Source organism: Schistocerca gregaria, chromosome 8, assembly GCF_023897955.1.
Source record: "Schistocerca gregaria isolate iqSchGreg1 chromosome 8, iqSchGreg1.2, whole genome shotgun sequence".
In the NCBI taxonomy this organism is placed as follows: domain Eukaryota; kingdom Metazoa; phylum Arthropoda; class Insecta; order Orthoptera; family Acrididae; genus Schistocerca; species Schistocerca gregaria.
In genome coordinates this window covers 3,440,069-3,463,486 of record NC_064927.1, presented here as the reverse complement: position 1 = coordinate 3,463,486, position 23,418 = coordinate 3,440,069, and positions in this window count along the sequence as shown.

Genomic DNA, 23,418 nt, shown 5'->3' with positions numbered 1-23,418 from the left:
ATGTTATTTCTGTGTTTCATCAACACTCTGATAGTCCACAGATTTCAGAATGCATCCAGATGTGCATCGGAAACTACTACTGGTCTTCCAGGGAACGATCAAAGCGTAGACTATTTGAGACATTACTCCCATGGAAGAAAGTGCGCATGGTGACTGTTGTATTCAATCCCGATGCAATTTCTGTGTTTCATCAACACTCTGATAGTCCACAGATTACAGAATGCCTCCAGATGTGCATCGGAAATTATCACTGGTCTTCCAGGGAACGATCAAAGCGTAGACTATTTGAGACATTACTCCCATGGAAGAAAGTGCGCATGGTCACTTTTGCATTCAATACCGATGCAATTTCTGTGTTTTATCAACACTGTGATAGTCAACAGATTACAGAATGCCTCCAGATATGCATCGGAAACTACTACTTATCTTCCAGGGAACCCAAAGCGTAGACTGTTTGAGACACAACTCCCATGTTGTAAAGTGCGCATGGTGACTGTTGTATTCAATCCCGATGCAATTTCTGTGTTTGATCAACACTCTGATACTCCACAGATTACAGAATGCCTCCAGATGTGCATCGGAAACAACTACTGGTCTTCCGGGGAACGAACAAAGCGTAGACTGTTTGAGACACTACTCCCATGGAGGAAAGTGCGCATGGTGACTGTTGTATTCAATCCCGATGCAATTTCTGTGTTTCATCAACACTCTGATAGTCCACAGATTACAGAATGCCTCCAGATGTGCATCGGAAATTATCACTGGTCTTCCAGGGAACGATCAAAGCGTAGACTATTTGAGACATTACTCCTATGGAGGAAAGTGCGCATGGTGACTGTTGTATTCAATCCCGATGCATTTGCTGTGTTTCATCAACACTCTGATAGTCCACAGATTGCAGAATGCTTCCAGATGTGCATCGGAAACTACTACTGGTCTTCCAGGGAAAGATCAAAGCGTAGACTGTTTGAGACACTACTCCCATGGAGGAAAGTGCGCATGGTGACTGTTGTATTCAATCCCGATGTTATTTCTGTGTTTCATCAACACTCTGATAGTCCACAGATTTCAGAATGCATCCAGATGTGCATCGGAAACTACTACTGGTCTTCCAGGGAACGATCAAAGCGTAGACTATTTGAGACATTACTCCCATGGAAGAAAGTGCGCATGGTGACTGTTGTATTCAATCCCGATGCAATTTCTGTTTTTCATCAACACTCTGATAGTCCACAGATTGCAGATTGCTTCCAGATGTGCATCGGAAACTACTACTGGTCTTCCAGGGAACGACCAAGCGTAGACTGTTTGAGACATTACTCCCATGGAGGAAAGTGCGCATGGTGACTGTTGTATTCAATCCCGATGTAATTTCTGTGTTTCATCAACACTCTGATAGTCCACAGATTACAGAATGCCTCCAGATGTGCATCGGAAACTACTATTGGTCTTCCAGGGAACTCAAAGCGTTGACTGTTTGAGACATTACTCCCATGGAGGAAAGTGCGCATGGTGACTGTTGTATTCAATTCCATTGCAATTTCTGTGTTTTATCAACACTCAGATAGTCCACAGATTTCAGAATGCATCCAGATGTGCATCGGAAACTACTACTGGTCTTCCAGGGTACGATCAAAGCGTAGTCTGTTTGAGACATTACTCCCATGGAGGAAAGTGCGCATGGTGAATGTTGTATTCAATCCCGATGCAATTTCTGTGTTTTATCAACACTCTGATAGTCCACAGATTACAGACTGCCTCCAGATGTGCATCGGAAATTATCACTGGTCTTCCAGGGAACGATCAAAGCGTAGACTGTTTGAGAATTACTCCTGTGGAGGAAAGTGTGCATGGTGAATGTTGTATTCAATCCCGATGCAATTTTTGTGTTTTATCAACACTCTGATAGTCCACAGATTACAGAATGCCTCCAGATGTGCATCGGAAGCTACTACTGGTCTCCCAGGTTATGATCAAAGCGTAGACTGTTTGAGACATTACTCCTGTATAGGTAAGTGCGCATTGTGACTGTTGTATTCAATCCCGATGCAATTTCTGTGTTTCATCAACACTCTGATAGTCCACAGATTACAGAATGCCACCAGATGTGTATCGGTAGCTACTACTGGTCTTCCAGGTAACGATCAAAGCGTAGACTGTTTGAGAATTACTCCTGTGGAGGAAAGTGCGCCTGGTGACTGTTGTATTCAATCCCGATGAAATTTCTGTGTTTCATCAACACTCTGATAGTCCACAGATTACAGAATGCCTCCAGATGTGCATCGGAAACTACTATTGGTCTTCCAGGGAACGATCAAAGCGCAGACTGTTTGAAACATTACTCCCGTGGAGGAAAGTGCGCATAGTGACTGTTGTATTCAATCCCGATGCAATTTCTGTGTTTCATCAACACACTGATAGTCCACAGATTACAGAATGCCACCAGATGTACAACGGAAACTACTACTGGTCTTCCAGGGAACGATCAAAGCGTAGACTGTTTGAGACACTACTCCCATATAGGAAAGTGCGCATGGTGACTGTTGTATTCAATCCCGATGCAACTTCTGTGTTTGATCAACACTCTTATACTCCACAGATTACAGAATGCCTCCAGATGTGCATCGTAAACTACTACTGGTCTTCCTGGGAACGATCAAAGCGTAGACCGTTTGAGACACTACTCCCATGGAGGAAAGTGCGCATGGTCACTTTTGTATTCAATCCCGATGCAATTTCTGTGTTTCATCCACACTGTGATAGTCCACAGATTACAGAATGCCCCCAGATGTGCATCGGAAACTACTAAAGGTCTTCCTGGGAACGGATAAAGCGTAGACTGTTAGAGACATTAGTCCCATGGAGGAAAGTGCTCATGGTGAAAATTGTATTCAATCCCGATGCAATTTCTGTGTTTCATCAACACTCTGATACTCCAAAGATTACAGAATGCCTCCAGATGTGCATCGGAAAATACTACTGGTCTTCCTGGGAACGATCAAGGCGTAGACTGTTAGAGATCTTACTCCCATGGAGGAAAGTGTGCATGGTGACTGTTGTATTCAATCGCGATGCAATTTCTGTGTTTCATCAACACTCTGATAGTAGACAGATTACAGAATGCCTCCAGATGTGCATCGGAAACTACTACTGGTCTTCCTGGGAACGATCAAAGCGTAGACTGTTTGAGACACAACTCCCCTGGAGGAAAGTGCGCATGGTGACTGTTGTATTCAATCCCGATGTAATTTCTGTGTTTGATCAACACTCTAATACTCCACAGTTTACAGAATGCCTCCAGATGTGTATCGGAAACAACTACTGGTCTTCCGGGGAACGATCAAAGCGTAGACTGTTTGAGACACTACTCCCATGGAGGAAAGTGCGCATGGTGACTGTTGTATTCAATCCCGATGCAATATCTGTGTTTCATCAACACTCTGATAGTCCACAGATTGCAGAATGCCCCCAAATGTGCATCGGAAATTATCACTGGTCTTCCAGGGAACGATCAAAGCGTAGACTGTTTGAGACATTACTCCCATGGAGGAAAGTACGCATGGTGACTGTTGTATTCAATCCCGATGCAACTTCTGTGTTTGATCAACACTCTGATACTCCACAGATTACAGAATGCCTCCAGATGTGCATCGGAAACGACTACTGGTCTTCCTGGGAACGATCAAAGCGTAGACCGTTTGAGACAGTACTCCCATGGAGGAAAGTGCGCATGGTCACTTTTGTATTCAATACCGATTCAATTTCTGTGTTTCATCAACACTGTGATAGTCAACAGATTACAGAATGCCTCCAGATATGCATCGGAAACTACTACTGGCCTTCCACTGAACCCAAAGCGTAGACTGTTTGAGATACAACTCCCATGGAGTAAAGTGCGCATGGTGACTGTTGTATTCAATCCCGATGCAATTTCTGTGTATGATCAACACTCTGATACTCCACAGATTACAGAATGCCTCCAGATGTGCATCGGAAACAACTACTGGTCTTCCGGGGAACGAACAAAGCGTAGACTGTTTGAGACACTACTCCCATGGAGGAAAGTGCGCTTGGTGACTGTTGTATTCAATCCCGATGCAATTTCTGTGTTTCATCAACACTCTGATAGTCCACAGATTACAGAATGCCACCAGATGTGCATCGGAAATTATCACTGGACTCCAGGGAATGATCAAAGCGTAGACTATTTCAGACATTACCCCCATGGAGGAAAGTGCGCATGGTGACTGTTGTATTCAATCCCGATGCATTTGCTGTGTTTCATCAACACTCTGATAGTCCACAGATAGCAGAATGCTTCCAGATGTGCATCGGAAACTACTACTGGTCTTCCAGGGAACGATCAAAGCTTAGACTGTTTGAGACACTACTCCCATGGAGGAAAGTGCGCATGGTGACTGTTGTATTCAATCCCGATGTTATTTCTGTGTTTCATCAACACTCTGATAGTCCACAGATTTCAGAATGCATCCAGATGTGCATCGGAAACTACTACTGGTCTTCCAGGGAACGATCAAAGCCTAGTCTGTTTGAGACATTACTCCCATGGAGGAAAGTGCGCATGGTGACTGTTGTATTCAATCCCGATGCAATTTCTGTGTTTCATCAACACTCTGAGAGTCCACAGATTGCAAAATGCTTCCAGATGTGCATGGGAAACTACCACTGGTCTTCCAGGGAACGATCAAAGCGTAGACTGTTTGAGACACTACTCCCATGGAGGAAAGTGCGCATGGTGACTGTTGTATTCAATCCCGATGCAATTTCTGTGTTTCATCAACACTCTGATACTCCACAGATTACAGAATGCCTCCAGATGTGCATCGGAAACTACTACTGGTCTTCCAGGGAACGATCAAAGCCTAGTCTGTTTGAGAAATTACTCCCATGCAGGAAAGTGCGCATGGTGACTGTTGTATTCAATCCCGATGCAATTTCTGTGTTTCATCAACACTCTGATAGTCCACAGATTACAGAATGCCTCCAGATGTGCATCGGAAATTATCATTGGTCTTCCAGGGAACGATCAAATCGTAGACTATTTAAGACATTACTCCCATGGTGGAAATTGCGCATGGTGACTGTTGTATTCAATCCCGATGCAATTTCTGTTTTTCATCAACACTCTGATAATCCACAGATTGCAGAATGCTTCCAGTTGTGCATCGGAAACTACTACTGGTCTTCCAGGGAACGACCAAGCGTAGACTGTATGAGACATTACTCCCATGGAGGAAAGTGCGCATGGTGACTGTTGTATTCAATCCCGATGTAATTTCTGTGTTTCATCAACACTCTGATAGTCCACAGACTACAGAATGCCTCCAGATGTGCATCGGAAACTACTATTGGTCTTCCAGGGAACTCAAAGCGTTGACTGTTTGAGACATTACTCCCATGGAGGAAAGTGCGCATGGTGACTGTTGTATTCAATTCCGTTGCAATTTCTGTGTTTTATCAACACTCAGATAGTCCACAGATTTCAGAATGCATCCAGATGTGCATCGGAAACTACTACTGGTCTTCCAGGGTACGATCAAAGCGTAGTCTGTTTGAGACATTACTCCCATGGAGGAAAGTGCGCATGGTGACTGTTGTATTCAATTCCGTTGCAATTTCTGTGTTTTATCAACACTCTGATAGTCCACAGATTACAGAATGCCACCAGATGAGTATCGGTAGCTACTACTGGTCTTCCAGGTAACGATCAAAGCGTAGACTGTTTGAGAATTACTCCTGTGGCGGAAAGTGCGCATGGTGACTGTTGTATTCAATCCCGATGAAATTTCTGTGTTTCATCAACACTCTGATAGTCCACAGATTACAGAATGCCTCCAGATGTGCATCGGAAACTACTATTGGTCTTCCTGGGAACGGATAAAGCGTAGACTGTTAGAGACATTACTCCCATGGAGGAAAGTGCTCATGGTGAAAATTGTATTCAATCCCGATGCAATTTCTGTGTTTCATCAACACTCTGATACTCCAAAGATTACAGAATGCCTCCAGATGTGCATCGGAAACTACTACTGGTCTTCCTGGGAACGATCAAGGCGTAGACTGTTAGAGATCTTACTCCCATGGAGGAAAGTGTGCATGGTGACTGTTGTATTCAATCGCGATGCAATTTCTGTGTTTCATCAACACTCTGATAGTAGACAGATTACAGAATGCCTCCAGATGTGCATCGGAAACTACTACTGGTCTTCCTGGGAACGATCAAAGCGTGGACTGTTTGAGACACAACTCCCATATAGGAAAGTGCGCATGGTGACTGTTGTATTCAATCCCGATGCTATTTCTGTGTTTGATCAACACTCTGATACTCCACAGTTTACAGAATGCCTCCAGATGTGTATCGGAAACAACTACTGGTCTTCCGGGGAACGATCAAAGCGTAGACTGTTTGAGACACTACTCCCATGGAGGAAAGTGCGCATGGTGACTGTTGTATTCAATCCCGATGCAATATCTGTGTTTCATCAACACTCTGATAGTCCACAGATTGCAGAATGCCCCCAAATGTGCATCGGAAATTATCACTGGTCTTCCAGGGAACGATCAAAGCGTAGACTGTTTGAGACATTACTCCCATGGAGGAAAGTGCGCATGGTGACTGTTGTATTCAATCCCGATGCAACTTCTGTTTTTTATCAACACTCTGATACTCCACAGATTACAGAATGCCTCCAGATGTGCATCGGAAACTACTACTGGTCTTCCTGGGAACGATCAAAGCGTAGACAATTTGAGACATTACTCCCATGGAGGAAAGTGCGCATGGTGACTGTTGTATTCAATCCCGATGCATTTGCTGTGTTTCATCAACACTCTGATAGTCCACAGATTGCAGAATGCTTCCAGATGTGCATCGGAAACTACTACTGGTCATCCAGGGAACGATCAAAGCGTAGACTGTTTGAGACACTACTCCCATGGAGGATAGTGCACATGGTGACTGTTGTATTCAATCCCGATGTTATTTCTGTGTTTCATCAACACTCTGATAGTCCACAGATTTCAGAATGCATCCAGATGTGCATCGGAAACTACTACTGGTCTTCCAGGGAACGATCAAAGCCTAGTCTGTTTGAGACATTACTCCCATGGAGGAAAGTGCGCATGGTGACTGTTGTATTCAATCCCGATGCATTTGCTGTGTTTCATCAACACTCTGATACTCCACAGTTTACAGAATGCCTCCAGATGTGTATCGGAAACAACTACTGGTCTTCCGGGGAACCATCAAAGCGTAGACTGTTTGAGACACTACTCCCATATAGGAAAGTGCGCATGGTGACTGTTGTATTTAATCCCGATGCAACTTCTGTGTTTGATCAACACTCTTATACTCCACAGATTACAGAATGCCTCCAGATGTGCATCGGAAACTACTACTGGTCTTCCTGGGAACGATCAAAGCGTAGACTGTTTGAGACACAACTCCCATGGAGGAAAGTGCGCATGGTGACTGTTGTATTCAATCCCGATGCAATTTCTGTGTTTGATCAACACTCTGATACTCCACAGTTTACAGAATGCCTCCAGATGTGTATCGGAAACAACTACTGGTCTTCCGGGGAACGATCAAAGCGTAGACTGTTTGAGACACTACTCCCATGGAGGAAAGTGCGCATGGTGACTGTTGTATTCAATCCCGATGCAATAACTGTGTTTCATCAACACTCTGATAGTCCACAGGTTGCAGAATGCCCCCAAATGTGCATCGGAAATTATCACTGGTCTTCCAGGGAACGATCAAAGCGTAGACTGTTTGAGACATTACTCCCATGGAGGAAAGTGCGCATGGTGACTGTTGTATTCAATCCCGATGCAACTTCTGTGTTTGATCAACACTCTGATACTCCACTGATTACAGAATGCCTCCAGATGTGCATCGGAAACTACTACTGGTCTTCCTGGGAACGATCAAAGCGTAGACCGTTTGAGACAGTACTACCATGGAGGAAAGTGCGCATGGTCACTTTTGTATTCAATACCGATGCAATTTCTGTGTTTCATCAACACTGTGATAGTCAACAGATTACAGAATGCCTCCAGATATGCATCGGAAACTACTACTGGTCTTCCAGGGAACCCAAAGCGTAGACTGTTTGAGACACAACTCCCATGGAGTAAAGTGCGCATGGTGACTTTTGTATTCAATCCCGATGCAATTTCTGTGTTTGATCAACATTCTGATACTCCACAGATTACAGAATGCCTCCAGATGTGCATCGGAAACAACTACTGGTCTTCCGGGGAACGAACAAAGCGTAGACTGTTTGAGACACTACTCCCATGGAGGAAAGTGCCCATGGTGACTGTTGTATTCAATCCCGATGCAATTTCTGTGTTTCATCAACACTCTGATAGTCCACAGATTACAGAATGCCTCCAGATGTGCATCGGAAATTATCACTGGTCTTCCAGGGAACGATCAAAGCGTAGACTATTTGAGACATTACTCCCAGGGAGGAAAGTGCGCATGGTGACTGTTGTATTCAGTCCCGATGCATTTGCTGTGTTTCATCAACACTCTGATAGTCCACAGATTGCAGAATGCTTCCAGATGTGCATCGGGAACTACTAGTGGTCTTCCAGGGAACGATCAAAGCGTAGACTGTTTGAGACACAACTCCCATGGAGGAAAGTGCGCATGGTGACTGTTGTATTCAATCCCGATGTTATTTCTGTGTTTCATCAACACTCTGATAGTCCACAGATTTCAGAATGCATCCAGATGTGCATCGGAAACTACTACTGGTCTTCCAGGGAACGATCAAAGCCTAGTCTGCTTGAGACATTACTCCCATGGAGGAAAGTGCGCATGGTGACTGTTGTATTCAATCCCAATGCAAATTCTGTGTTCCATCAACACTCTGATAGTAGACAGATTACAGAATGCCTCCAGATGTTCATTGGAAACTACTACTGGTCTTCCAGGGAACCCAAAGCGTAGACTGTTTGAGACACTACTCCCATGGAGGAAAGTGCGCATGGTGACTGTCGTATTCAATCCCGATGTAATTTCTGTGTTTCATCAACACTCTGATACTCCACAGATTACAGAATGTCTAAAGATGTGCATCGGAAGCTACTACTGGTTTTCCTGGGAACGATCAAAGCGTAGACTGTTAGAGACATTACTCCCATGTAGGCAAGTGCGCATGGTGACTGTTGTATTCAATCCCGATGCAATTTCTGTGTTTCATCAACACTTTGAAGGTCCACAGATTACAGAATACATCCAGATGTGCATCGGAAACTACTACTGATCTTCCAGGGACCGATCAAAGCGTAGACTATTTGTGACATTACTCCCATGGAGGAACGTGCCCATGGTGACTGTTGTATTCAATCCCGATGCAATTTCTGTGTTTCATCAACACTCTGATAGTCGACAGATTACAGAATGCCACCAGATGTGCATCGGAAACTACTACTGGTCTTCCAGGTAACGATCAAAGCGTAGACTGTTTGAGACACTACTCCCATGGAGGAAAGTGCGCATGGTGACTGTTGTATTCAATCCCGATTCAATTTCTGTGTTTCATCAACACTCTGATACTCCACAGATTACAGAATGACTCCAGATGTGCATCGGAAACTACTACTGGTCTTCCTGGGAACGATCAAGGCGTAGACTGTTAGAGACCTTACTCCCATGGAGGAAAGTGCGCATGGTGACTGTTTTATTCAATCCTGGTGCAATTTCTGTGTTTCATCAACACTCTGAAACTCCACAGATTACAGAATGCCTCCAGATGTGCATCGGAAACTACCACTGGTCTTCCAGGGAACGATCAAAGCGTAGACTGTTTGAGACACTACTAACATGTAGGCAAGTGCGCATGGTGACTGTTGTATTCAATCCCGATGCAATTTCTGTGTTTCATCAACACTTTGAAGGTCCACAGGTTACAGAATGCATCCAGATGTGCATCGGAAACTACTATTGGACTTCTAGGGAACGATCAAATCATAGACTATTGGAGACATTACTCCCATGGAGGAAAGTGCGCATGGTGACTGTTATATTCAATCCCAATGCAATTTCTGTGTTTAATCAACACTCTGATAGTCCTCAGATTAAGGAATGCCAATAGATGTCGATCGGAAACTACTACTGGTCTTCCAGGTAACGATCAAAGCGTAGACTGTTTGAGACATTACTATTGTATAGGAAAGTGCGCATGGTGACTGTTGTATTCAATCCCGATGCAATTTCTGTGTTTCATCAACACTTTGAAGGTCCACAGATTACAGAATACATCCAGATGTGCATCGGAAACTACTACTGATCTTCCAGGGACCGATCAAAGCGTAGACTATTTGTGACATTACTCCCATGGAGGAACGTGCCCATGGTGACTGTTGTATTCAATCCCGATGCAATTTCTGTGTTTCATCAACACTCTGATAGTCGACAGATTACAGAATGCCACCAGATGTGCATCGGAAACTACTACTGGTCTTCCAGGTAACGATCAAAGCGTAGACTGTTTGAGACACTACTCCCATGGAGGAAAGTGCGCATGGTGACTGTTGTATTCAATCCCGATTCAATTTCTGTGTTTCATCAACACTCTGATACTCCACAGATTACAGAATGACTCCAGATGTGCATCGGAAACTACTACTGGTCTTCCTGGGAACGATCAAGGCGTAGACTGTTAGAGACCTTACTCCCATGGAGGAAAGTGCGCATGGTGACTGTTTTATTCAATCCTGGTGCAATTTCTGTGTTTCATCAACACTCTGATACTCCACAGATTACAGAATGCCTCCAGATGTGCATCGGAAACTACCACTGGTCTTCCAGGGAACGATCAAAGCGTAGACTGTTTGAGACACTACTAACATGTAGGCAAGTGCGCATGGTGACTGTTGTATTCAATCCCGATGCAATTTCTGTGTTTCATCAACACTTTGAAGGTCCACAGGTTACAGAATGCATCCAGATGTGCATCGGAAACTACTATTGGACTTCTAGGGAACGATCAAAACATAGACTATTGGAGACATTACTCCCATGGAGGAAAGTGCGCATGGTGACTGTTATATTCAATCCCAATGCAATTTCTGTGTTTAATCAACACTCTGATGGTCCTCAGATTAAGGAATGCCACCAGATGTCGATCGGAAACTACTACTGGTCTTCCAGGTAACGATCAAAGCGTAGACTGTTTGAGACATTACTCCTGTATAGGAAAGTGCGCATGGTGACTGTTGCATTCAATCCCGATGCAATTTCTCTGTTTCATCAACACTCAGATAGTCCACAGATTACAGAATGCCACCAGACGTGCATCGGAAACTACTACTGGTCTTCCAGGGAACGATCAAAGCGTAGACTGTTTTAGACATTGCACCCGTATAGGAAAGTGCGCATGGTCACTGTTGTATTCAATCCCGATGCAAATTCTGTGTTCCATCAACACTCTGATAGTAGACAGATTACAGAATGCCTCCAGATGTGCATCTGAAACTACTACTGGTCTTCCAGTGAACCCAAAGCGTAGACTGTTTGAAACATTACTCCCATGGAGGAAACTGCGCATGGTGACTTTTGTATTCAACCCCCACGCAATTTCTGTGTTTCATCGACACTCTGATAGTCCACAGATTACAGAATGCCACCAGACGTGTATCCGAAACTACTACTGGTCTTCCAGGGACGATAAAACCTTAGACTGTTTGAGACATTACTCCCGTGGAGGAAAGTGTGCATGGTGAATGTTGTATTCAATCCCGATGCAATTTCTGTGTTTTATCAACACTCTGATAGTCCACAAATTACAGAATGCCTCCAGATGTGCATCGGAAATTATCACTGGTCTTCCAGGGAACGATCAAATCGTAGACTATTTGAGACTTTGCTCCCATGGAGGAAAGTGCGCATGGTGACTGTTGTATTGAATCCCGATGCAATTTCTGTGTTTCATCAGCACTCTGATAGTCCACAGATTGCAGAATGCTTCCAGATGTGCATCGGAAACTACCACTGGTCTTCCAGGGAACGATCAAAGCGTAGACTGTTTGAGACACTACTCCCATGGAGGAAAGTGCGCATGGTGGCTGTTGTATTCAATCCCGATGCAATTTCTGTGTTTCACCAACACTCTGATACTCCACAGATTACAGAATGCCTCCAGATGTGCATCGGAAACTACTACTGGTCTTCCTGGGAACGATCAAGGCGTAGACTGTTAGAGACCTTACTCCCATGGAGGAAAGTGCGCATGGTGACTGTTTTATTCAATCCTGGTGCAATTTCTGTGTTTCATCAACACTCTGATACTCCACAGATTACAGAATGCCTCCAGATGTGCATCGGAAACTACCACTGGTCTTCCAGCGAACGATCAAAGCGTAGACTGTTTGAGACACTACTAACATGTAGGCAAGTGCGCATGGTGACTGTTGTATTCAATCCCGATGCAATTTCTGTGTTTCATCAACACTTTGAAGGTCCACAGGTTACAGAATGAATCCAGATGTGCATCGGAAACTACTATTGGTCTTCTAGGGAACGATCAAATCATAGACTATTTGAGACATTACTCCCATGGAGTAAAGTGCGCATGGTGACTGTTACATTCAATCCCGATGCAATTTCTGTGTTTAATCAACACTCTGATAGTCCACAGATTAAGGAATGCCACCAGATGTGGATCGGAAACTGCTACTGGTCTTCCAGGTAACGATCAAAGCGTAGACTGTTTGAGACATTACTATTGTATAGGAAAGTGCGCATGGTGACTGTTGCATTCAATCCCGATGCAATTTCTGTGTTTCAGCATCACTCTGATAGTCCACAGATTACAGAATGCCACCAGACGTGCATCGGAAACTACTACTGGTCTTCCAGGGAACGATCAAAGCGTAGACTGTTTGAGACATTTCACCCGTGGAGGAAAGTGCGCATGGTGACTGTTGTATTCAATCCCGTTGCAAATTCTGTGTTCCATCAACACTCTGATAGTAGACAGATTACAGAATGCCTCCAGATGTGCATCGGAAACTACTACTGGTCTTCCAGGGAACCCAAAGCGTAGACTGTTTGAAACATTACTCCCAAGGAGGAAAGTGCGCATGGTGACTGTTGTGTTCAACCCCCATGCAAGTTCTGTGTTTCATCAACACTCTGATAGTCCACAGATTACAGAATGCCACCAGACGTGCATCCGAAACTACTACTGGTCTTCCAGGGACGATAAAACCGTAGACTGTTTGAGACATTACTCCCGTGGAGGAAAGTGTGAATGGTGAATGTTGTATTCAATCCCGATGCAATTGCTGTGTTTTATCAACACTCTGATAGTTCACAGATTACAGAATGCCACCAGATGTGCTTCGGAAACTACTACTGGTCTTCCAGGGTACGATCAAAGCGTAGACTGTTTGAGACACTACTCCCATGGAGGAAAGTGCGCATGGTGACTATTGTATTCAATCCCGATGCAATTTCTGTGTTTCATCAACAGTCTGATACTCCACAGATTACAGAATGTCTAAAGATGTGCATCGGAAGCTACTACTGGTTTTCCTGGGAACGATCAAAGCGTAGACTGTTAGAGACATTACTCCCATGTAGGCAAGTGCGCATGGTGACTGTTGTATTCAATCCCGATGCAATTTCTGTGTTTCATCAACACTTTGAAGGTCCACAGATTACAGAATACATCCAGATGTGCATCGGAAACTACTACTGATCTTCCAGGGACCGATCAAATCGTAGACTATTTGTGACATTACTCCTGTGTAGGAATGTGAGCATGGTGACTGTTGTATTCAATCCCGAAGCAATTTCTGTGTTTCATCAACAATCTGATAGTCCACAGATTATAGAATGCCACCAGATCTGCATCGGAAACTACTACTGGTCTTCCAGGGAACGATCAAAGCGTAGTCTGTTTGAGACATTACTCCCATGGAGGAAAGTGCGCATGGTGACTGTTGTATTCAATCCCGATGCAATTTATGTGTTTCATCAACACTCTGACAGTCCACAGATTGCAGAATGCTTCCAGATGTGCATCGGAAACTACCACTGGTCTTCCAGGGAACGATGAAAGCGTAGACTGTTTGAGACACTACTCCCATGGAGGAAAGTGCGCATGGTGACTGTTGTATTCAATCCCGATGCAATTTCTGTGTTTCATCAACACTCTGATACTCCACAGATTACAGAATGCCTCCAGATGTGCATCGGAAACTAACACTGGTCTTCCAGGGAACGATCAAAGCGTAGACTGTTTGAGACACTACTAACATGAAGGCAAGTGCGCATGGTGACTGTTGTATTCAATCCCGATGCAATTTCTGTGTTTCATCAACACTTTGAAGGTCCACAGGTTACAGAATGCATCCAGATGTGCATCGGAAACTACTAATGGTCTTCTAGGGAACGATCAAAACATAGACTATTTGAGACATTACTCCCATGGAGGTAAGTGCGGATGGTGACTGTTATATTCAATCCCAATGCAATTTCTGTGTTTAATCAACACTCTAATAGTCCACAGATTAAGGAATGCCACCAGATGTGGATCGGAAACTACTACTGGTCTTCCAGGTAACGATCAAAGCGTAGACTCTTTGAGACATTACTCCTGTATAGGAAAGTGCGCATGGTGACTGTTGCATTCAATCCCGATTCAATTTCTCTGTTTCATCAACACTCTGATAGTCCACAGATTACAGAATGCCACCAGACGTGCATCGGAAACTACTACTGGTCTTCCAGGGAACGATCAAAGCGTAGACTGTTTTAGACATTGCACCCGTATAGGAAAGTGCGCATGGTGACTGTTGTATTCAATCCCGATGCAAATTCTGTGTTCCATCAACACTCTGATAGTAGACAGATTACAGAATGCCTCCAGATGTGCATCGGAAATTATCACTGGTCTTCCAGGGAACGATCAAATCGTAGACTATTTGAGACATTGCTCCCATGGAGGAAAGTGCGCATGGTGACTGTTGTATTGAATCCCGATGCAATTTCTGTGTTTCATCAACACTCTGATAGTCCACAGATTGCAGAATGCTTCCAGATGTGCATCGGAAACTACTACAGGTCTTCCAGGGAACGATCAAAGCGTAGACTGTTTGAGACACTACTCCCATGGAGGAAAGTGCGCATGGTGACTGTTGTATTCAATCCCGATGTAATTTCTGTGTTTCATCAACACTCTGATAGTCCACAGATTACAGAATGCCTCCAGATGTGCATCGGAAACTACTATTGGTCTCTTAGGGAACTCAAAGCGTAGACTGTTTGAGACATTACTCCCATGGAGGAAAGTGCGCATGGTGACTGTTGTATTCAATCCCATTGCAATTTCTGTGTTTTATCAACACTCAGATAGTCCACAGATTTCAGAATGCATCCAGATGTGCATCGGAAACTACTACTGGTCTTCCAGGGAACGATCAAAGCGTAGTCTGTTTGAGACATTACTCCCATGGAGGAGAGTGCGCATGGTGACTGTTGTATTCAATCCCGATGCAATTTCTGTGTTTCATCAACACTCTGAGAGTTCACATATTGCAGAATGCTTCAAGATGTGCATCGGAAACTACCACTGGTCTTCCAGGGAACGATCAAAGCGTAGACTGTTTGAGACACTACTCCCATGGAGGAAAGTGCGCATGGTGGCTGTTGTATTCAATCCCGATGCAATTTCTGTGTTTCACCAACACTCTGATACTCCACAGATTACAGAATGCCTCCAGATGTGCATCGGAAACTACTACTGGTCTTCCTGGGAACGATCAATGTGTAGACTGTTAGAGACCTTACTCCCATGGAGGAAAGTGCGCATGGTGAATGTTTTATTCAATCCTGGTGCAATTTCTGTGTTTTATCAACACTCAGATACTCCACAGATTACAGAATGCCACCAGACGTGCATCGGAAACTACTACTGGTCTTCCAGGGAATGATCAAAGCGTAGACTGTTTAAGACATTGCACCCGTGGAGGAAAGTGCGCATGGTGACTGTTGTATTCAATCCCGATGCAAATTCTATGTTACATCAACACTCTGATAGTAGACAGATTACAGAATGCCTCCAGATGTGCATCGGAAACTACTACTGGTCTTCCAGGGACGATAAAACCGTAGACTGTTTGAGACATTACTCCCGTGGAGGAAAGTGTGCATGGTGAATGTTGTATTCAATCCCGATGCAATTTCTGTGTTTTATCAACACTCTGATAGTTCACAGATTACAGAATGCCACCAGATGTGCTTCGGAAACTACTACTGGTCTTCCAGGGAACGATCAAAGCGTAGACTGTTTGAGACACTACTCACATGGAGGAAAGTGCGCATGGTGACTATTGTATTCAATCCCGATGCAATTTCTGTGTTTCATCAGCACTCTGATACTCCACAGATTACAGAATGTCTAAAGATGTGCATCGGAAGCTACTACTGGTTTTCCTGGGAACGATCAAAGCGTAGACTGTTAGAGACATTACTCCCATGTAGGCAAGTGCGCATGGTGACTGTTGTATTCAATCCCGATGCAATTTCTGTGTTTCATCAACACTTTGAAGGTCCACAGATTACAGAATACATACAGATGTGCATCGGAAACTACTACTGATCTTCCAGGGACCGATCAAAGCGTAGACTATTTGTGACATTACTCCCATGGTGGAACGTGCCCATGGTGACTGTTGTATTCAATCCCGATGCAATTTCTGTGTTTCATCAACACTCTGATAGTTGACAGATTACAGAATGCCACCAGATGTGCATCGGAAACTACTACTGGTCTTCCAGGTAACGATCAAAGCGAAGACTGTTTGAGACATTACTCCTGTGTAGGAATGTGAGCATGGTGACTGTTGTATTCAATCCCGAAGCAATTTCAGTGTTTCATCAACAATCTGATAGTCCACAGATTACAGAATGCCACCAGATCTGCATCGGAAACTACTACTGGTCTTCCAGGGAACGATCAAAGCGTAGTCTGTTTGAGACATTACTCCCATGGAGGAAAGTGCGCATGGTGACTGTTGTATTCAATCCCGATGCAATTTCTGTGTTTCATCAACACTCTGACAGTCCACAGATTGCAGAATGCTTCCAGATGTGCATCGGAAACTACCACTGGTCTTCCAGGGAACGATCAAAGCGTAGACTGTTTGAGACACTACTCCCATGGAGGAAAGTGCGCAAGGTGACTGTTGTATTCAATCCCGATGCAATTTCTGTGTTTCATCAACACTCTGATACTCCACAGATTACAGAATGCCTCCAGATGTGCATAGGAAACTACTACTGGTCTTCCTGGGAACGATCAAGGCGTAGACTGTTAGAGACCTTACTCCCATGGAGGAGAGTGCGCATGGTGACTGTTTTATTCAATCCTGGTGCAATTTCTGTGTTTCATCAACACTCTGATACTCCACAGATTACAGAATGCCTCCAGATGTGCATCGGAAACTACCACTGGTCTTCCACGGAACGATCAAAGCGTAGACTGTTTGAGACACTACTAACATGTAGGCAAGTGCGCATGGTGACTGTTGTATTCAATTCCGATGCAATTTCTGTGTTTCATCAACACTTTGAAGGTCCACAGGTTACAGAATGAATCCAGATGTGCATCGGAAACTACTAATGGTCTTCTAGGGAACGATCAAAACATAGACTATTTGAGACATTACTACCATGGAGTAAAGTGCGCATGGTGACTGTTACATTCAATCCCGATGCAATTTCTGTGTTTAATCAACACTCTGATAGTCCACAGATTAAGGAATGCCACCAGATGTGGATCGGAAACTACTACTGGTCTTCCAGGTAACGATCAAAGCGTAGACTGTTTGAGACATTACTCCTCTATAGGAAAGTGCGCATGGTGACTGTTGCATTCAATCCCGATGCAATTTCTGTGTTTCATCAACACTCTGATAGTCCACAGATTACAGAATGCCACCAGACGTGCATCGGAAACTACTACTGATCTTCCAGGGAACGATCAAAGCGTAGACTGTTTAAGACATTGCACCCGTGGGGGAAAGTGCGCATGGTGACTGTTGTATTCAATCCCGATGCAAATTCTGTGTTCCATCAACACTCTGATAGTAGACAGATTACAAAATGCCTCCAGATGTGCATCGGAAACTACTACTGGTCTTCCAGGGAACCCACAGCGTAGACTGTTTGAAACATTACTCCCAAGGTGGAAAGTGCGCATTGTGACTGTTGTGTTCAACCCCCATGCAATTTCTGTGTTTCATCAACACTCTGATAGTCCACAGATTACAGAATGCCACCAGACGTGCATCCGAAACTACTACTGGTCTTCCATGGACGATAAAACCGTAGACTGTTTGAGACATTACTCCCGTGGAGGAAAGTGTGCATGGTGAATGTTGTATTCAATCCCGATGCAATTTCTGTGTTTTATCAACACTCTGATAGTTCACAGATTACAGAATGCCACCAGATGTGCTTCGGAAACTACTACTGGTCTTCCAGGGAACGATCAAAGCGTAGACTGTTTGAGACACTACTCCCATGGAGGAAAGTGCGCATGGTGACTATTGTATTCAATCCCGATGCAATTTCTGTGTTTCATCAACACTCTGATACTCCACAGATTACAGAATGTCTAAAGGTGTGCATCGGAAGCTACTACTGGTCTTCCTGGGAACGATCAAAGCGTAGACTGTTAGAGACATTACTCCCATGTAGGCAAGTGCGCATGGTGACTGTTGTATTCAATCCCGATGCAATTTCTGTGTTTCATCAACACTTTGAAGGTCCACAGATTACAGAATACATCCAGATGTGCATCGGAAGCTACTACTGATCTTTCAGGGACCGATCAAAGCGTAGACTATTTGTGACATTACTCCCATGGAGGAACGTGCCCATGGTGACTGTTGTATTCAATCCCGATGCCATTTCTGTGTTTCATCAACACTCTGATACTCCACAGATTACAGAATGCCTCCAGATGTGCATCGAAACTACTACTGGTCTTCCTGGGAACGATCAAGGCGTAGACTGTTAGAGACCTTACTCCCATGGAGGAAAGTGCGCATGGTGACTGTTTTATTCAATCCTGGTGCAATTTCTGTGTTTCATCAACACTCTGATACTCCACAGATTACAGAATGCCTCCAGATGTGCATCGGAAACTACCACTGGTCTTCCAGGGAACGATCAAAGCGTAGACTGTTTGAGACACTACTAACATGTAGGCAAGTGCGCATGGTGACTGTTGTATTCAATCCCGATGCAATTTCTGTGTTTCATCAACACTTTGAAGGTCCACAGGTTACAGAATTAATCCAGATGTGCATCGGAAACTACTGTTGGTCTTCTAGGGAACGATCAAATCATAGACTATTTGAGACATTACTCCCATGGAGTAAAGTGCGCATGGTGACTGTTACATTCAATCCCGATGCAATTTCTGTGTTTAATCAACACTCTGATAGTCGACAGATTACAGAATGCCACCAGATGTGCATCGGAAACTACTACTGGTCTTCCAGGTAACGATCAAAGCGTAGACTGTTTGAGACACTACTCCCATGGAGGAAAGTGCGCATGGTGACTGTTGTATTCAATCCCGATTCAATTTCTGTGTTTCATCAACACTCTGATACTCCACAGATTACAGAATGCCTCCAGATGTGCATCGGAAACTACTACTGGTCTTCCTGGGAACGATCAAGGCGTAGACTGTTGGAGACCTTACTCCCATGGAGGAAAGTGCGCATGGTGACTGTTTTATTCAATCCTGGTGCAATTTCTGTGTTTCATCAACACTCTGATACTCCACAGATTACAGAATGCCTCCAGATGTGCATCGGAAACTACCACTGGTCTTCCAGGGAACGATCAAAGCGTAGACTGTTTGAGACACTACTAACATGTAGGCAAGTGCGCATGGTGACTGTTGTATTCAATCCCGATGCAATTTCTGTGTTTCATCAACACTTTGAAGGTCCACAGGTTACAGAATGCATCCCGATGTGCATCGGAAACTACTATTGGACTTCTAGGGAACGATCAAAACATAGACTATTGGAGACATTACTCCCATGGAGGAAAGTGCGCATGGTGACTGTTATATTCAATCCCAATGCAATTTCTGTGTTTAATCAACACTCTGATAGTCCTCAGATTAAGGAATGCCACCAGATGTCGATCGGAAACTACTACTGGTCTTCCAGGTAACGATCAAAGCGTAGACTGTTTGAGACATTACTCCTGTATAGGAAAGTGCGCATGGTGACTGTTGCATTCAATCCCGATGCAATTTCTCTGTTTCATCAACACTCTGATAGTCCACAGATTACAGAATGCCACCAGACGTGCATCGGAAACTACTACTGGTCTTCCAGGGAACGATCAAAGCGTAGACTGTTTTAGACATTGCACCCGTATAGGAAAGTGCGCATGGTCACTGTTGTATTCAATCCCGATGCAAATTCTGTGTTCCATCAACACTCTGATAGTAGACAGATTACAGAATGCCTCCAGATGTGCATCTGAAACTACTACTGGTCTTCCAGTGAACCCAAAGCGTAGACTGTTTGAAACATTACTCCCATGGAGGAAACTGCGCATGGTGACTTTTGTATTCAACCGCCACGCAATTTCTGTGTTTCATCGACACTCTGATAGTCCACAGATTACAGAATGCCACCAGACGTGTATCCGAAACTACTACTGGTCTTCCAGGGACGATAAAACCTTAGACTGTTTGAGACATTACTCCCGTGGAGGAAAGTGTGCATGGTGAATGTTGTATTCAATCCCGATGCAATTTCTGTGTTTTATCAACACTCTGATAGTCCACAGATTACAGAATGCCTCCAGATGTGCATCGGAAATTATCACTGGTCTTCCAGGGAACGATCAATTTGAGACATTGCTCCCATGGAGGAAAGTGCGCATGGTGACTGTTGTATTGAATCCCGATGCAATTTCTGTGTTTCATCAACACTCTGATAGTCCACAGATTGCAGAATGCTTCCAGATGTGCATCGGAAACTACCACTGGTCTTCCAGGGAACGATCAAAGCGTAGACTGTTTGAGACACTACTCCCATGGAGGAAAGTGCGCATGGTGGCTGTTGTATTCAATCCCGATGCAATTTCTGTGTTTCACCAACACTCTGATACTCTACAGATTACAGAATGCCTCCAGATGTGCATCGGAAACTACTACTGGTCTTCCTGGGAACGATCAAGGCGTAGACTGTTAGAGACCTTACTCCCATGGAGGAAAGTGCGCATGGTGACTGTTTTATTCAATCCTGGTGCAATTTCTGTGTTTCATCAACACTCTGATACTCCACAGATTACAGAATGCCTCCAGATGTGCATCGGAAACTACCACTGGTCTTCCAGGGAACGATCAAAGCGTAGACTGTTTGAGACACTACTAACATGTAGGCAAGTGCGCATGGTGACTGTTGTATTCAATCCCGATGCAATTTCTGTGTTTCATCAACACTTTGAAGGTCCACAGGTTACAGAATGAGTCCAGATGTGCATCGGAAACTACTATTGGTCTTCTAGCTAACGATCAAATCATAGACTATTTGAGACATTACTCCCATGGAGTAAAGTGCGCATGGTGACTGTTACATTCAATCCCGATGCAATTTCTGTGTTTAATCAACACTCTGATAGTCCACAGATTAAGGAATGCCACCAGATGTGGATCGGAAACTGCTACTGGTCTTCCAGGTAACGATCAAAGCGTAGACTGTTTGAGACATTACTATTGTATAGGAAAGTGCGCATGGTGACTGTTGCATTCAATCCCGATGCAATTTCTGTGTTTCATCATCACTCTGATAGTCCACAGATTACAGAATGCCACCAGACGTGCATCGGAAACTACTACTGGTCTTCCAGGGAACGATCAAAGCGTAGACTGTTTGAGACATTTCACCCGTGGAGGAAAGTGCGCATGGTGACTGTTGTATTCAATCCCGTTGCAAATTCTGTGTTCCATCAACACTCTGATAGTAGACAGATTACAGAATGCCTCCAGATGTGCATCGGAAACTACTACTGGTCTTCCAGGGAACCCAAAGCGTAGACTGTTTGAAACATTACTCCCAAGGAGGAAAGTGCGCATGGTGACTGTTGTGTTCAACCCCCATGCTATTTCTGTGTTTCATCAACACTCTGATAGTCCACAGATTACAGAATGCCACCAGACGTGCATCCGAAACTACTACTGATCTTCCAGGGACGATAAAACCGTAGACTGTTTGAGACATTACTCCCGTGGAGGAAAGTGTGAATGGTGAATGTTGTATTCAATCCCGATGCAATTGCTGTGTTTTATCAACACTCTGATAGTTCACAGATTACAGAATGCCACCAGATGTGCTTCGGAAACTACTACTGGTCTTCCAGGGAACGATCAAAGCGTAGACTGTTTGAGACACTACTCCCATGGAGGAAAGTGCGCATGGTGACTATTGTATTCAATCCCGATGCAATTTCTGTGTTTCATCAACACTCTGATACTCCACAGATTACAGAATGTCTAAAGATGTGCATCGGAAGCTACTACTGGTTTTCCTGGGAACGATCAAAGCGTAGACTGTTAGAGACATTACTCCCATGTAGGCAAGTGCGCATGGTGACTGTTGTATTCAATCCCGATGCAATTTCTGTGTTTCATCAACACTTTGAAGGTCCACAGATTACAGAATACATCCAGATGTGCATCGGAAACTACTACTGATCTTCCAGGGACCGATCAAATCGTAGACTATTTGTGACATTACTCCTGTGTAGGAATGTGAGCATGGTGACTGTTGTATTCAATCCCGAAGCAATTTCTGTGTTTCATCAACAATCTGATAGTCCACAGATTACAGAATGCCACCAGATCTGCATCGGAAACTACTACTGGTCTTCCAGGGAACGATCAAAGCGTAGTCTGTTTGAGACATTACTCCCATGGAGGAAAGTGCGCATGGTGACTGTTGTATTCAATCCCGATGCAATTTATGTGTTTCATCAATACTCTGACAGTCCACAGATTGCAGAATGCTTCCAGATGTGCATCGGAAACTACCACTGGTCTTCCAGGGAACGATGAAAGCGTAGACTGTTTGAGACACTATTCCCATGGAGGAAAGTGCGCATGGTGACTGTTGTATTCAATCCCGATGCAATTTCTGTGTTTCATCATCACTCTGATACTCCACAGATTACAGAATGCCTCCAGATGTGCATCGGAAACTAACACTGGTCTTCCAGGGAACGATCAAAGCGTAGACTGTTTGAGACACTACTAACATGTAGGCAAGTGCGCATGGTGACTGTTGTATTCAATCCCGATGCAATTTCTGTGTTTCATCAACACTTTGAAGGTCCAC